Raw genomic sequence first — 18,373 nt, forward strand, 5'->3', positions numbered from 1 at the left:
AATATGGTAGATTATGTTGTCAATGAACATCACATTAATGTTGATTCTGAGATGATAAAAGGAGTCCAGGTATGCCGAATGCCAATATTTATAATGACCATTTCTTGTTTTATTAAGTGTCTTTGAATTCATACTATTTTCAAAGTATCATTACCTAAATAGTATATAAAGTTGTTTATATAAAATTTAGTGCTACTTGAAGTAGACTTAGAAGCTTTGTTTTGTACATCTTCTAGAATCAAGACATCTTTAGAAGGTGTTTTCGACGCCATTCTCCCATGTCTACTACTCCCTTTGTTTTGTGTATATGACCATCATGTTTCTTTAGTTTCATGAAGAGGTTATCTTGTGACAACTTTTTGAGACATACATAATGCTTTTATTATGCAGGAAAAAAAAGGAATGATGCTGACACTTCATTTGTCATGTAAAATGAATTTTATTTTGTTTTATTTTTTTTACATTTACTTCTACTCTTTTTTTCTCTTCATAAATACATAGTAAAGTGAAATAATAGAGTTTCATGAATAGATTTTAGGAGAAAATAAAGAAATCTTGATCTTGAGTTACAAAAAGGAAACAATTATCTTTGAGGGATTAGGACCTTTGAATGTCCTGCATCTTAAAGTAAAAATTTTCAGATGCTTATTTATATTAGTGAACTATTTTGGACTGAATTAGGAATTTAAGAACTTCTTCTCCCCTCTCCTAATTTCTGAAGTATCTGGCCTGTATTAAATATGTCATAACAGCTAAGTTGAATGGTTGCAAAATTAGCTCATGCTTACCCTATGACTGTCCTATGAACAATTGTTCATCAAAGTGCTGATTTAGTTGAACTTTACTGTTGAAACTTGAGCATTGCATGATATCGTCAATGATATACATTCTATCACATTGATTTTTCTGTGTGTGAATGCAGATTGAGGCGTACAGAGACATGATTACTCCTGTAGTAGATCCATTTAAGTATTTGATTCAAGTCTAAACAAATTCTTTATTTCTTTCACTTTATTTCCATGTTCATTGGATCCATCTATCAGTGATGGAGTTTGATGGAGTTTGTTGTATTCAGGTCTGTACATGCTTTGATGGAGTTTGTTTTTTTTTTAATTCCTAATTCCTATACCATTATTATAACTATATATTTTCTTTAGACTAAATTATAATTTTACTTCTCACAAGATTCAATTTATTTATAAAATTATTTTTTCGAAAAATGGATATTTTAAGTTTTCAAATGTCATCTTAATTTGATAGAAGTTTTTAGATTTCATTTTGTACTTGAAGATAATTGTTGTATTTAATGTAAAATCCGGTTAATTAACGGCTAATTAATCCATAAATGAGAATTTATTCTAGAAAGCCTAAAATGTGATTTTTATGGCTAAATGTGATAGAGGAGATTGAGATGAGAATTTCGGTACCAATTTTATAGAATTCGGACCAAGATTGGACCGAACGGGCCAAATCGGGCCAACCGGACCCAAAGTGGGCCTTTGACCCAACTAAACTAAACCAAAACCCTAGTTTTCAGCATTCTCTCTCCTCACTAAACACACTCACATGCTGAAAATGGAGGCCATGGAGGGAAGAACACTCTCTCAAGTTCTTTCTCTCACTTGATCTTCAAACCACCATAACTTTTGATCTAGAGCTCCGATTGTCGCTCCGTTTGTGACCACGCGTTCACCGCGAAGAGCTCTACAAAACTCATACAATTAATCTTGAGGTAAGCCACATTTTTCTCTTCGAAATTCCAGCCTTGTTTTCGAGTTTTATGAACAAAAATGTTGAGATTTTGGGCTCTTTGATGTTATAGGACCCAACTCTCTTGAAGAAGAAGGTTAATCTTGTCTCCTTGGACCTTGGGTGTGGTAAGATTCTCAATGCTAGTGTAATTTGTTGTTCTATGATATTTGGATATTGAGATGTTATGTATGGGTATGATGATTGTGGCTTAGGTTGTGTATATGTGAATATTGGAGCTTGATTGGTGATTTTGAAAAGCTTGAAAAAGGGATTTGGTGGTGAAAAATCTGTTCTTGGAGGTGTTGAGGCCTTGAGAGCTTGTGGATAAGTGATTTGGAAGTGCTCCGATTGAGCTTGGAAAATCGGCTAAGGTATGGTTTCGGTTTTCCATATCTAATATGTAATGTGGTAGGAAATACTTAGGCTAGAGGCCCTAAGATAGGCATTGAATGGTTGATGTTGTTGAATGATTGAGATATATGATGTGGTCATATATGTGATGATGATTTTTGGTGCCTTGGTGGTACGATGTATGAGAAATATGCATGTTGTGATATATGCTTGATGATTGGTTATGGTTGAATTGTGGGTTGAGCCATGTTGATGGTAAGTATGATATTGATTGTGTACAATGATGATTTATTGGGATTGGTGTTGTTGAGAATTGGCATGAGTAAGAGTACATGATATGTCAATATATTTGAGTTTGAGCCACTTGGGTGAAGTGGGTTAGAATGATGAGATAGTGATTTTGTATATTGTGGTAAAATCTCAATGTGTGAGTTGAGGAGGCTTGATGTTGAAATTGATATATTTTGATTGATTTCAAAGAAAAGGGATGAAGATGACATGTTTTGATTGATTTTGAAAAGAGTTGGAAATGGCTTGTTTTGAAAATGGCACCTTGTGGTTTCTATGAAAAATATGGTTTTTGGGCATACTTTGATGGGACATAACTTAGACTACGGATCTCTATTTTGTGCCAAATCTATTTAGAAATAAAATTGGATCCGGGATGTCCATGCCGTTCGAAGAACGGGTAAAAAACGATTTAAAATGAGGAAGTTATGTCCATCAGAAGATTGGGGTTTAAATCTGTGAATTCTGCAGCTTTTAACTTAGAAAATTTTTAGCAGAATGACCCCTTGCGCATGGGCGCACTTGGCGCGTACGCGCCAATCTTCCAGAAAGCGCCATCCACGCGTGCGCGTGGTGTGCGCGGGCGCGCCGATGGTGCTGCACCCAATGCCCAGCCATTTTTCAGAGAGTTGTGCCAGAACTGTGCCAGCTTTGTGCCTGGGCACGAGAGTACCCACGCGTACGCGTGGATGACGCGTGCGCGTCGTTTGACTGATTTTCAATCCACGCGTTAGCGTGCATGACGCTTACGCGTCGATGAGTTTTTGAGGCCATCCACGCGTGCGCGTGGAGTGCGCGTACGCGTGGCCCTGTTTTCATCCCAAAGTTGATTTTTGAGTTTTAAAAGCCAAATCTCATACTTCTAAGCCTCCGATCTCACCATTTATGTCTTAAATCATTATGACATGCCTAGCTATTAAAAAGGGGCTAGTGAATGAGGTAACATGCGAGTGAAGCAAGGAAAAAATGAATGATCAATAAGGATCAAAGATGATTATGTGAGATGCGGAGGATGGTGGTGGAAGTGCTTGTTATGCCATTGGCCGAAAGGCTGTAATTGTTAATGAAATGGCTGGTTATGGATTTAACTGTGAGCCGAAATGGCTGTGTATGATATGAATATTGGCTAGTTCTGGACTGAACCGTGAGCCGGATGGCTGATATGGATGTTGATCCATAGATGAGAATTCATGCATGTTTATGCTGAATTATTGATAATTGTGATTTGGACTTCCACTATCTGAGATACGAGTTTCCCTGGGTAATAGCAGTGGCTAGCCACCACGTGCTCCAGGTTGAGACTTGATACTCTGTTGACCCTATGTCGTAAGTGTGGCCGGGCACTGTGAAAGACCCGGATGAGCTCGCCCCTGTAAATATTCACCAGCGAGGGTGATGGATATAGATCATGATTATGATCAAGTTTATAACGAGTATAACTCGAGTTGGGGATGCGTGAAAGATGGACAGTCCAATGGTTAGCGACCAGGACTTGTCGGGTTGTCTCTATAACCGACAAGATGATATCATCAGCCACTAGGGACAGGCATTCATCATATGCATACTACATGAATTGTTTGAGATTGCCTATTTGACTGCATATTACTTGCTAATTGTCTAACTGCCTTAATTGCTCCTATTTGTATATTTCTTGTTTGATATAATTGTGTTTGCTACATTATACTCCTGCTGGTGGTTGGGAGGTTTGAAGGAATTGGAAAGGGAAGTATTAGTTAGACTGAAGAATCTTTAGTCAGATACCCTTATATGGTTTAGCTTGTTTATAAGCTTTGAATTATCTGGAGGAAGTTCTAGGATTGCCTTCGGCTTTCCTCTATTGTTATGTATTATATATGTGGAAGCTGTTACCATGCTGGGGACCTCTGGTTCTCACCCATGCGGATTTTGTGGTTTTCATATGCAGGACGTGAGGTTTCCTGCTGAGGCATGCTGGAGACTTCTAGATTTGCAAAGATCCTTTGTTCTCGGGGCTAAGTTTTGGTTTATATGTTTTGCTTAGATACTTTTATCTCCATTAAATAATACAAACTGTGATGACTCCTCTTATGGGAGATTTTGGAGAATAGGTTTTATGTATTGTGTCCCTTTGGGTTTCCTTTGGGGTTTTCCTTATTTTATCATATGTATATATTGCTATGCTCGGACCGGTTATCTTCGCAGCCGGATTTTGAGACTTGATATTCCTGTTTTTGACACTCCTTTGTATATATATAATCACGTGTTGGTTATCCTTGTTCGTTACGTTATCAATCGGAGTGTTGCGCTTTCGAGTTGCGATTTTTGTTTACCCCCTTTTTCTACAAAGGCTCCTAGTTATAATCAATTATTCATACTACTATACGTACTAAATTTTTATTTTAGAGGTCGTAATACCTTGCCATCTCTGAATTATGACTTAAGCATAAGACTCTGTATGGTAGGGTGTTACATTTAATATTTAATTTTCTTCTTTTTTCTTGGTTTGCGGGTTAATTAGAAACTTTATTCTACAGTACATATAAACAATTAATATCTATACAAAGTTTGCTTTTTTATGTTATAAAAGTTATTCATTCAGTCGATATAAGAAAAAAGGAAATATTAGTTAAAAAATTGTTAGGAAGATTTTATTACTAAAAAAGAATTTTTTCTGATAAAATTATTAACAATAATTAACTTTTCTTTTAACAAGTTTCATATTTAACAGGAAGAACCATTTTTTTTATAAAAAAATAAATACATTCTTAATTATTTTTTTAGTTATATTTTATTAATTTGTATGTTAATTTGTATTATATTTCGTATAATTTTTGTTCAGTAATTTTTTTCAATTTTTTTCTGTGATTTTTCATCATTTTTTTCTCTAATTATCAATAGAAATAAAAATGAAAAAAATTGTGAAAATTAATTAAACTTTGAGACAGATAAAATTTCTTGATATCAAAAATTCTCAAATGAATAAAAAAACTATATTACAATATATTTTTCTCAGTATTTAGTTAATTTAGCTATCATAAATATTAAAAAAATTTCTGATTAATAATTGTGAAATTAATTGTATTGTCTAATGATTCATCTCTCATAACCGTTCTTTTAGTGTCATTTATTTTTAAGGAATTATCTACATTATTTTAATTATAATCTTATATCTTCTATTAGTATTTTTAGCTCTCTAACATTACCAAGAAACATTAAAAAATCAAAGGTCACTCTTTCTTCTCTCACCCCCCTCCCTACCCACACACACACGGAATAAAAAAAACAAAGCTCACAAACATTACACACACACGCAATAAAAAAAAGGAGGTCAGAAAGAAGACCTAACGCCGTCGCCGTCCATCCTCTCTCTCTGCGGTCTCAGCTCACTCAACCCAAAAAGACACCGCCCAACTTTTTGCATGGTTAAGCCCCAAATAATCATACAAGATACAAACTTGTCCTCATCTCCAGTGGTTCCGGCGTCTCCATTTCTTTCAACAGGTAAATTTTCTGACAATCGAATAACAAGTTAAGGTTTTGCCCTAACTGTTGCAGTCCCAACATGATCTTCTCTTCACTTTTTTTTTCTTTTGCTTTTCTTTTCATTTTTCTTAGCTTTCCTTTCGATGATTTCATCAACTAAAGTTTTATCTTCTAAAAATATCTAATTAATACCTTTATGTGAATAGTCTCAGTTCAAGTATCCTTTCTGATTATTTTTTTGTATAATACTCAAATTTTTGTTGCTCTTCCATTTTACTGAGTCTTAATTTGAACTAATATAAGAGATTGTCATATATTTTGGCATGCATATATCATTCAAGGAGAGGTTCTTCCCTAATTTAAAAAGAAAAAAAGAAATTTTTGATTTCCAAAATAACGGATCTCTGACACTTGGATATCTCCAACATCTGATTGTTATTAAGTTCTTTTTTTTATGCTTTTTGTTAGCAGGTTGTCACACGTGGATAGGTGCTACTTTTGTTAATCATCTTGATTAGGAAGTTACATTTAAGGTAACATACTAAAATGTAAGTTATTAACGTGAGAGAACTTCAAAGGATAATAATAGGAAGCTTTTTTTGTTAATTTCTTTTTAGCAAGTTAGTTAATTCAGTTTCAGTGAGATTGTATTGGCCGTGAGAAATTCGGTAATTTTGGTATTACTATATTGTATCGAATAAGAAAAAATATTAAGCAAATAATTTAAAACATTTTTAAGAGTAAAAAAAATAAAATCGTAATTATAATTTTTTGATATTCATTATTGTAACGACCCAATTTCTTGTACGTCATGATCATACTAGAAACTGAGCGCTACCAACTTGTCTTCCTAATTATTATCTATTATTTATCATATGAGCCTGATTCGTTGTTAAAAACGTAGTTATTTTACGAGGTACTTTTTTTTTTTGAAAACATTTAAATTAACAAACAGTATCATTCATAATCAATTCACAACTAATAATATATAAAATAGTTACAAACAACCACACATAAACACATCACAAGTAGTTGACAGCATTCGGTGATTCAGCCTTTTTTAGAATATAGACTGTTAGTTAGAACACCCCTAGATATAGCTAGATAATAACTATATACATATATATACATACAACATCCCAGGTCCTGACCTGTTCAAGAGGTCCCTAAGCTGGCACCCAGGCTAGCCTAGACTCTATACTCACCTAGTCCCTCTAAACTACTAAAGCGAGGGAAAGTACGTTCTAAGTCTTCAAAACTCAAGTCAGGTGGAACGTCATCAAAAGGTAGAACATCATTTGTTACTCCTCTGCACGATCAGACATTGCCATATGACGTCTCTCTGGTACCTCATCAAGTAGCCACACAACAGGAGTCTCATACACAGGATTTAGGTTAAAGTTCACGTACAAACGGGGTGCGGACATTGGCTGGTCTCACAGTATATACATATAAACAGAGGATGGGATTCACCCTAGACTCAGAAGACTACCTAGAGCGGAATCCTTTTTGCAAACGGTCGTCAGCGAACTACGGAAAGAAACTCTTGCTTCCATCTGAAGGGGGAAAGGAGAGAGAAGGGGTAAGAACTGGGGAGTTCTTAGTAGGGTCGGGGTTATTAGTTACGTTCATTTATTTGGGGTTGATTAGCAGACGAATAACATAATATAGCAAAGCAGTAAACAGAAGATAAAGATAGAAATAAAAAGTAGAGACAACAGAACACAAACAGAAGAACACAAGGAAATAAAGCACACACATAGCACTCAAGCAGACAAACATAAAGAAATAGTTCACACACAAGAAGAAAAGCAACAGAGAATGATGCGCAGACAAGAATGATGCATGTCTAGCCCTAGCACAGGCCATGAGCTCATGTGTCGGTTGGCTGCCCGCAATCCCGACATTTATCCGGTCACAAGTAATCCCGATTTCCCGGATACGATTTTCCGTTCCTAAATAAATGCGCATATAATATTAGCCGCTCATTTGAGACAGCCTCTGCTTATTGCAGGAAAATATATATATACTCTGCTCTGCTCTGGGGAAGCGGAAAACAGCTGTAGGTAACTTAGTTTCCCTACAGAAGCTCTGGGTTGCATTAAGCAACTAATATATATTAAATATAGCTCTGGGTTGCATCAAGCAACTAATATATATTAAATATAGCTCTGGGTTGCATCAAGCAACTAATATATATTAAATATAGCTCTGGGTTGCATCAAGCAACTAATATATATACATATCTCTTTACTCTGTTCTGGTTGCCCTTTTCTCTGTATCTCTTTACTCTGTTTTAATTACTCTGTTCTCTGTATCTCTTTTCTCTTCTCTGATTACTCTTTTCATATATATCTATATTACTCCTTTTCTCTTTATCTCTTTACTTTACTCTGGTTACTCTGTTTTCTGTGTTTCTCTACTCTGTTCTGATTACTATGTTCTCTGTGTTTCTCTGCTTAACATATGTATTTAAAGCTTATGTAAATCTCGGTATGAATAGTTTGCCTGTCCCAAGTATAGGTTCATTAAGTCTATACTGAAACAGTTTAACTTTTCATATTATACCTAACACTAGTCGCAACTCAAGTACTAACTAAGTTGCCCTAGTTCGTTCACTAGTCTCTGTCTGTTTTTCTGTCGTTAAAACTTTATAGACTTTTTCTTTGGTTTTTATCTTTCCTTTAACTTTTATCTTTTCTTTATCTTTTCCTCTCTAACATGTTATTACCACTCCCTAAGTGTTTTATGAAGGTAATTATGAGATTCTGCACTTAAAGTTGTCTTTCTAAAGCTTTTACAGAAAACTGCCTTTTCTGCATTATTTTATTATTTTTATTAAAATATTATTTTTAATTAAATATTATTATTTAATATTTTATTATTATTTATTATTTTATTATTAAATTTTCGAAAATTAACTCACTTTTACCTTTTAACCTTTAAAATTCACTTTTTACCACCCGTAACTTTTAATATTTCTACTTTTACCATCCTAACTTTCAGAAATTACCAAACAACCCCTAAAACACCAAAAATTTTACTTCCTTGCCCTTTTTAAGATCTAAGGCCTGTTCTTCATTGTTCTTCATCACACTCAAAGTGTTCTTCATGTTCTTCATAAATTCTTCAAATTCTTTCTCTGTTTTTACCCGTTTTTCAGTCTTTTCAGCAACCGATTTTTACTACAATTCATAATAAATTAGCAGCCACTAAAACCCCATCTTTTCTACATGATTTCATCACAAATTGAACCTCAATTTAAGCCTAGGGTTTCGTTTTTCCAGCTGCTCCAAGAACATGAACATAAAGCTTGAATTTCATCAAATTTCATCAAAATTTCACCAAATTTTCACCAAGAATCAATCATATATGCAACCAATTTTTAGCATAGCCAAATAACACAACATTCACACATCTCAAACACAAATAATCAAGATTAATTTCGTGACACCCTACCTGGTTTTGCTGCTCCTAATTCGATCAAACTTTCAGGTGGTCCTTAAGCACTTTTTCCTCCTAAATCACATCAAGAACAACTTTAAATCCAAAAACTCTCAACTGACCAAATCTCACTCAGCATGTTAGGAAGAGATATATCACCTTAGAGTTGCTGGAAATTCGCGTTTCTTGGCCCTCAAGTCAAGTTAAGCATGATTCCTAAGGAAAAACATCAAGAAAACACATGTTTACATGGTTTTCCTTGAAAACCGAATTGAAAAGGGAGGGAGACAGCCATCTCACCTTATTTCCAGCCTTGATATGTTATATGGTTATGTAGAGGAAGAAGAGAGGATCATTTTGGTGAAATCGGAATTTTGATTTGAGTTTTAGTTCAGAAGAAATCAAGCTTTGAAGATTTATGAACCAAGAACTTTCTCTCCTTTTTCTCTTGGTGATTTTCGGCCATAATGAGCAAATGAGGCAGCCTTGGGGGTTTTGGGGGTGTAGGGTGAGCTGTGATTGGTTGGCTTGGAGGTGGATTAAAATAATATTAAAATATCTCTGGTGTACAACTACTAAAACTAGGTGTATCGGAACACTCGTAAAAACATCTCTAAAAATTATTTTCTGAGCTACTAGCATAAATGACACTGGTAACATATTTATTATGATAATAGAACATGTATAATGAGGCCTTAGCATTGCTAAAGTCATTAGAGAGTGCTGGTGCTAAGCTGCACCAGTAAACTGTGAACCCGGTTAAACCGATTTTCTGTTTTTAACTAAAACAGACCAGGTAACCTTATAATATCATTCAATCATCTTCTAATACTAATATAATGATAATATTATACTATTATCTCTCTCCTCTCATGAATCGAGTCCGGTTCGTCAAATAGAGACTATTTATGAAAATCAGAATCAAAACTGCCAACCGATACGGTTCAAAAACTAGGTTCTTCGCAATTGCATCATCAAGCTTGCCTCAAAGGAGGTTCTAGCTTAAGGATGACATAATGATAATGAGGATTGAGATGCTTGATGATATAACAGAGGTGTTCCCTTTACTGATCTTCCGAAGAATTCCGTGCCTTTAGAAAAAATCTCGCGTACTCGAAAATTAGGGTTGTTACATTCTACCCTCCTAAAAGAAAATTTTGCCCTCAAAATTTCAGTTACCTGAGACTAGATGCGGGTAATCAACTTTCATCTTATCTTCGAGTTCCCAGGTGTGCTCTTCTTCTCCTCTTTGTCCCCAAGCTATTTTGACCAAGCGAAGAGTTTTGCCTCTTAGCTACTTATCGCTTCTTTCTACAATCCAAACTGGTGATGCTTTATATGTCAAATCGTTTCGTAACTGTACTGTCTCTGGTTCTAAAATGTGACTCTCGTCGGGAATATATTTCTTAAGTTGTGAGACATGGAAAACATCATGAAGGTTTGACAGATATGGAGGGAGGACTACTTGATAAGCTACTAGACCGACTCTTTTAAGTACTTGGAAAGGTCCTATGTATCGAGGGTTAAGCTTTTTAGTCTTAAGGGCTCTACCTATTCCAGTAGTCGGGGTTACTTTAAGAAAGACATGGTCTCCCTCACTAAACTCTAAGGGTCTACGTCTATTATCGGCATAGCTCTTTTGACAACTCTGTGCTGTCTGAATCTTCTGGCGAATCCCCTTTATCTTCTCAGTAGTTTCTTGCACTAAGTCTGGACCCAAGACACTAGCTTCTCCATCATCATTCCAACACAATGGTGTCTGACATCTCCTTCCATAGAGAGCTTCATATGGTGCCATCCCGATACTTTGTTGGTAATTATTGTTGTAGACGAACTCGACCAACGGCAAATATTTATCCCAACTACCTTGGTTATCCATCACACAAGATCTTAGCATGTCTCCCAATGTCTGGATTGTCCGCTCTGATTGTCCGTCTATCTGAGGATGGTATGCTGTACTCATATGCAATTCTGTTCCTAAAGCTTTCTGGAAAGCTCCCCAAAATCTGGAAGTAAACCTCGGATCTCGGTCTGAAACAATTGATGAAGGTATTCTGTGCAATCGTACGATTTCTTGAATATATATCCGTGCCAGCCTTTCTAAAGTATAGTCAATTCGAATCGAAAAGAAGCACGCCGACTTTGGCAGCCTGTCCACAATCACCCAAATGGCACTACGTCCTGTTGAGGTTCTTGGAAATCTCGTGATTAAAATCCATAGTAATCTGCTCCCATTTCCATTGTGGTATTTCTAAGGGTTGTAGGGTTCCTGACGACTCCTGATGTTCCACCTTCACCTTCTGGCAGGTTAAACATCTTGAGACATAATCAGCTGCTTCTTTCTTTAAGTCCGGCGACCAGAATATTTGTTTCAAAGCTCAATACATCTTCGTCACTCCAAGATGCATAGAAAGTCTGCTTTGATGAGCTTTTGTAAGAATCTTTTGTTGCAATTCTCCAGAGTTAGGCACACAAATTCTGTTCTTGTACCTCCTTAGGCCACTACGATCCTATCTCATAGCTTCTTCAGCTCCGCAAGCAATGGTGACATCCGGTACGGTGCTATGAAAATCGGTCCAGTTCCAGGTACTAGATCAATGCTGAATTTTATCTCTTGCTGAGGAAGAAACTCAGGTATGTCGTCCAAGAAAACATCAGGAAATTCTTTCACCTATTTGGATTCGTTCCAAGCTTAATTCACTATCATTCGAGCTAGCCGCTAACAGAACGTACCCCTCACAATCACTCCCGCCTAAGGTAACTCTTACAGAATTCAGATATAGGGTGTGGAACAAAAATGGTTTAGTACATAGACTATTAGATGGAATAACAGCAGTTCTTTTAAAATAATCAAAGAAAACATGATACTTAGATAACCAATCTAATCCTAAAATAACTTCTAAACCAGATGGAGATAAACAGATTAGATCATGTATAAAAGTCCTGTTCCTAATAGCGAATGGTACTTGCAGGCACACTAAACTGGTCAAAGCATTTTGGGATGCAAGTGTATGGAAAATCAAGAAAAAATTCAATTTAAAGAAATATAATCCTAACTCGTGAGCAATAATTAGAGAAATAAGATATACGATGCACCCGAATCATACAGTACAGTTAGAAATCGATTCTTGATATAGCTTGACCTTGAATGAGGGTGTTCGATTGCACAACATTGTCAATAGTGATAGCAAACACTCGTCCTTGTTGTTGAGTGCTAACTGGATTTCGAGTAAATCCCTTTGAACAATCCTTGGCAATATGTCCAAGTTCTCTACAAGCATAGCAGTTAGGTGATCCAAACTGGCAAGACCTGTTATCATGCTCTTTTCTGCATTCCTTATATGCAGTGTTTATGTAAGCCTGATGGGCTCGTTTACCATTACCTTGCCTTACTTTACCTCCATTCTTACCCATACGGCGATCAGTAATGTTACCAACTTGTAGGTTCTTACACTGTCGTATGCCACGTGCTTTAAAATGCACTCTTCTCCCAGCTGTCTGATGATTGCTAAGACGCCTTGGTGGAAATCCTTGGCGACTCACTTTAGCCACAGTCACTTTCTTAATACATTCTCCACTAACTTGCTCTTGTTGACTAATTCGGCAAAATTACGTATCTCCAGCGAAACTATTGAACTCATCAGATCAACACAAAGGCCCCCTTCGAACTTCAAACACTTCCATTCTTCAAAGTCAGTAGGATTCCCTTGGCAGATCTTGGAGAAACGGCATAAATTACCAAATTTACGGGCATATTCTGTAATAGTTGTATTACCCTGTTTCAGCTGCATAAGTTCCATCGCTTTAGCATCACGAGATGCCCTCGGAAAATACTTCTTATAAAATTCGTCCTTAAAAGTATTCCAAGGAATATCGCCTTCATCTTGTTGCAGCAGTTGTTGTATCCCCTGCCACCAATGCTCAGCTTCTCCTTCTAGCATATAAGTAGCAAACTCCACATGCTGGCCTTCTGGAACATGCTGCGCTCACAGTGATCGTTCAATAGCTCGAAACCAATTGTCAACATCAGTCGCAACAAGTGTACCTTTAAGCTTAGGCGGTTTAACTTTCAGAAAAGTCGCAAGAATCATAGGTCTTTCGAGATGCCCTAAGTTATTCTCATCATTTCCATTATCTTCTCCGTATCCATTCTCGTCCCCATTTCTCACTCCAAGACGTTCAACAGCCCTAGCCGCTCCTACAGCAGCTTCACGCACTACTTCAGCCACGTCGTTCATGGTAGCCATAAACGTTTCCTGTTCCCTCTCGTAGTTAACATTAGGAATTCCTTCCCGTACGCCTTGTCTCCGTGAACCCATTATAGTCTTGTTCACACCAAACAATCATTGTTAAGGTGATCAGTCTTAACACTTCGAGTCAAGTGTGAACATTCCCAAAATGAAAACACAGAAACAATCATGCAACATATATCACTGGGATATCCTATACGCATGAGACACACAACAGAGTATGCAATGAAGCATAGTCAGTCCACTCCCCAGGCTCTATTGGGAATGAACTGCTCTGATACCAAATTGTAACGACCCAATTTCTTGTACGTCATGATCATACTAGAAACTGAGCGCTACCAACTTGTCTTCCTAATTATTATCTATTATTTATCATATGAGCCTGATTCGTTGTTAAAAACGTAGTTATTTTACGAGGTACTTTTTTTTTTTTTGAAAACATTTGAATTAACAAACAGTATCATTCATAATCAATTCACAACTAATAATATATAAAACAGTTACAAACAACCACACATAAACACATCACAAGTAGTTGACAGCATTCGGTGATTCAGCCTTTTTTAGAATATAGACTGTTAGTTAGAACACCCCTAGATATAGCTAGATAATAACTATATACATATATATACATACAACATCCCAGGTCCTGACCTGTTCAAGAGGTCCCTAAGCTGGCACCCAGGCTAGCCTAGACTCTATACTCACCTAGTCCCTCTAAACTACTAAAGCGAGGGAAAGTACGTTCTAAGTCTTCAAAACTCAAGTCAGGTGGAACGTCATCAAAAGGTAGAACATCATTTGTTACTCCTCTGCACGATCAGACATTGCCATATGACGTCTCTCTGGTACCTCATCAAGTAGCCACACAACAGGAGTCTCGTACACAGGATTTAGGTTAAAGTTCACGTACAAACGGGGTGCGGACATTGGCTGGTCTCACAGTATATACATATAAACAGAGGATGGGATTCACCCTAGACTCAGAAGACTACCTAGAGCGGAATCCTTTTTGCAAACGGTCGTCAGCGAACTACGGAAAGAAACTCTTGCTTCCATCTGAAGGGGGAAAGGAGAGAGAAGGGGTAAGAACTGGGGAGTTCTTAGTAGGGTCGGGGTTATTAGTTACGTTCATTTATTTGGGGTTGATTAGCAGACGAATAACATAATATAGCAAAGCAGTAAACAGAAGATAAAGATAGAAATAAAAAGTAGAGACAACAGAACACAAACAGAAGAACACAAGGAAATAAAGCACACACATAGCACTCAAGCAGACAAACATAAAGAAATAGTTCACACACAAGAAGAAAAGCAACAGAGAATGATGCGCAGACAAGAATGATGCATGTCTAGCCCTAGCACAGGCCATGAGCTCATGTGTCGGTTGGCTGCCCGCAATCCCGACATTTATCCGGTCACAAGTAATCCCGATTTCCCGGATACGATTTTCCGTTCCTAAATAAATGCGCATATAATATTAGCCGCTCATTTGAGACAGCCTCTGCTTATTGCAGGAAAATATATATATACTCTGCTCTGCTCTGGGGAAGCGGAAAATAGCTGTAGGTAACTTAGTTTCCCTACAGAAGCTCTGGGTTGCATTAAGCAACTAATATATATTAAATATAGCTCTGGGTTGCATCAAGCAACTAATATATATTAAATATAGCTCTGGGTTGCATCAAGCAACTAATATATATTAAATATAGCTCTGGGTTGCATCAAGCAACTAATATATATACATATCTCTTTACTCTGTTCTGGTTGCCCTTTTCTCTGTATCTCTTTACTCTGTTTTAATTACTCTGTTCTCTGTATCTCTTTTCTCTTCTCTGATTACTCTTTTCATATATATCTATATTACTCCTTTTCTCTTTATCTCTTTACTTTACTCTGGTTACTCTGTTTTCTGTGTTTCTCTACTCTGTTCTGATTACTATGTTCTCTGTGTTTCTCTGCTTAACATATGTATTTAAAGCTTATGTAAATCTCGGTATGAATAGTTTGCCTGTCCCAAGTATAGGTTCATTAAGTCTATACTGAAACAGTTTAACTTTTCATATTATACCTAACACTAGTCGCAACTCAAGTACTAACTAAGTTGCCCTAGTTCGTTCACTAGTCTCTGTCTGTTTTTCTGTCGTTAAAACTTTATAGACTTTTTCTTTGGTTTTTATCTTTCCTTTAACTTTTATCTTTTCTTTATCTTTTCCTCTCTAACATGTTATTACCACTCCCTAAGTGTTTTATGAAGGTAATTATGAGATTCTGCACTTAAAGTTGTCTTTCTAAAGCTTTTACAGAAAACTGCCTTTTCTGCATTATTTTATTATTTTTATTAAAATATTATTTTTAATTAAATATTATTATTTAATATTTTATTATTATTTATTATTTTATTATTAAATTTTCGAAAATTAACTCACTTTTACCTTTTAACCTTTAAAATTCACTTTTTACCACCCGTAACTTTTAATATTTCTACTTTTACCATCCTAACTTTCAGAAATTACCAAACAACCCCTAAAACACCAAAAATTTTACTTCCTTGCCCTTTTTAAGATCTAAGGCCTGTTCTTCATTGTTCTTCATCACACTCAAAGTGTTCTTCATGTTCTTCATAAATTCTTCAAATTCTTTCTCTGTTTTTACCCGTTTTTCAGTCTTTTCAGCAACCGATTTTTACTACAATTCATAATAAATTAGCAGCCACTAAAACCCCATCTTTTCTACATGATTTCATCACAAATTGAACCTCAATTTAAGCCTAGGGTTTCGTTTTTCCAGCTGCTCCAAGAACATGAACATAAAGCTTGAATTTCATCAAATTTCATCAAAATTTCACCAAATTTTCACCAAGAATCAATCATATATGCAACCAATTTTTAGCATAGCCAAATAACACAACATTCACACATCTCAAACACAAATAATCAAGATTAATTTCGTGACACCCTACCTGGTTTTGCTGCTCCTAATTCGATCAAACTTTCAGGTGGTCCTTAAGCACTTTTTCCTCCTAAATCACATCAAGAACAACTTTAAATCCAAAAACTCTCAACTGACCAAATCTCACTCAGCATGTTAGGAAGAGATATATCACCTTAGAGTTGCTGGAAATTCGCGTTTCTTGGCCCTCAAGTCAAGTTAAGCATGATTCCTAAGGAAAAACATCAAGAAAACACATGTTTACATGGTTTTCCTTGAAAACCGAATTGAAAAGGGAGGGAGACAGCCATCTCACCTTATTTCCAGCCTTGATATGTTATATGGTTATGTAGAGGAAGAAGAGAGGATCATTTTGGTGAAATCGGAATTTTGATTTGAGTTTTAGTTCAGAAGAAATCAAGCTTTGAAGATTTATGAACCAAGAACTTTCTCTCCTTTTTCTCTTGGTGATTTTCGGCCATAATGAGCAAATGAGGCAGCCTTGGGGGTTTTGGGGGTGTAGGGTGAGCTGTGATTGGTTGGCTTGGAGGTGGATTAAAATAATATTAAAATATCTCTGGTGTACAACTACTAAAACTAGGTGTATCGGAACACTCGTAAAAACATCTCTAAAAATTATTTTCTGAGCTACTAGCATAAATGACACTGGTAACATATTTATTATGATAATAGAACATGTATAATGAGGCCTTAGCATTGCTAAAGTCATTAGAGAGTGCTGGTGCTAAGCTGCACCAGTAAACTGTGAACCCGGTTAAACCGATTTTCTGTTTTTAACTAAAACAGACCAGGTAACCTTATAATATCATTCAATCATCTTCTAATACTAATATAATGATAATATTATACTATTATCTCTCTCCTCTCATGAATCGAGTCCGGTTCGTCAAATAGAGACTATTTATGAAAATCAGAATCAAAACTGCCAACCGATACGGTTCAAAAACTAGGTTCTTCGCAATTGCATCATCAAGCTTGCCTCAAAGGAGGTTCTAGCTTAAGGATGACATAATGATAATGAGGATTGAGATGCTTGATGATATAACAGAGGTGTTCCCTTTACTGATCTTCCGAAGAATTCCGTGCCTTTAGAAAAAATCTCGCGTACTCGAAAATTAGGGTTGTTACATTCTACCCTCCTAAAAGAAAATTTTGCCCTCAAAATTTCAGTTACCTGAGACTAGATGCGGGTAATCAACTTTCATCTTATCTTCGAGTTCCCAGGTGTGCTCTTCTTCTCCTCTTTGTCCCCAAGCTATTTTGACCAAGCGAAGAGTTTTGCCTCTTAGCTACTTATCGCTTCTTTCTACAATCCAAACTGGTGATGCTTTATATGTCAAATCGTTTCGTAACTGTACTGTCTCTGGTTCTAAAATGTGACTCTCGTCGGGAATATATTTCTTAAGTTGTGAGACATGGAAAACATCATGAAGGTTTGACAGATATGGAGGGAGGACTACTTGATAAGCTACTAGACCGACTCTTTTAAGTACTTGGAAAGGTCCTATGTATCGAGGGTTAAGCTTTTTAGTCTTAAGGGCTCTACCTATTCCAGTAGTCGGGGTTACTTTAAGAAAGACATGGTCTCCCTCACTAAACTCTAAGGGTCTACGTCTATTATCGGCATAGCTCTTTTGACAACTCTGTGCTGTCTGAATCTTCTGGCGAATCCCCTTTATCTTCTCAGTAGTTTCTTGCACTAAGTCTGGACCCAAGACACTAGCTTCTCCATCATCATTCCAACACAATGGTGTCTGACATCTCCTTCCATAGAGAGCTTCATATGGTGCCATCCCGATACTTTGTTGGTAATTATTGTTGTAGACGAACTCGACCAACGGCAAATATTTATCCCAACTACCTTGGTTATCCAT

The 18,373-nt window shown here is 36.4% G+C and overlaps 2 long non-coding RNA genes across 2 annotated transcripts; both read right to left on the minus strand.

Moving 5' to 3' along the window:
• Positions 1–6,797: 6,797 nt before the first annotated feature.
• On the minus strand, positions 6,798–9,750 carry LOC112719606 (uncharacterized). The gene is made up of 4 exons (XR_003161860.2): positions 9,598–9,750; positions 9,457–9,513; positions 9,313–9,372; positions 6,798–7,409 (listed from the first exon to the last, which is right to left on the minus strand). It is a non-coding gene; the product is annotated as an uncharacterized lncRNA (long non-coding RNA).
• Positions 9,751–14,063: 4,313 nt separating this feature from the next.
• LOC112719615 (uncharacterized) lies at positions 14,064–16,947 on the minus strand. The gene is made up of 4 exons (XR_003161863.2): positions 16,795–16,947; positions 16,654–16,710; positions 16,510–16,569; positions 14,064–14,606 (listed from the first exon to the last, which is right to left on the minus strand). It is a non-coding gene; the product is annotated as an uncharacterized lncRNA (long non-coding RNA).
• Positions 16,948–18,373: the final 1,426 nt, after the last annotated feature.

Source organism: Arachis hypogaea, chromosome 2, assembly GCF_003086295.3.
Source record: "Arachis hypogaea cultivar Tifrunner chromosome 2, arahy.Tifrunner.gnm2.J5K5, whole genome shotgun sequence".
NCBI classification, from domain to species: Eukaryota; Viridiplantae; Streptophyta; class Magnoliopsida; order Fabales; family Fabaceae; genus Arachis; species Arachis hypogaea.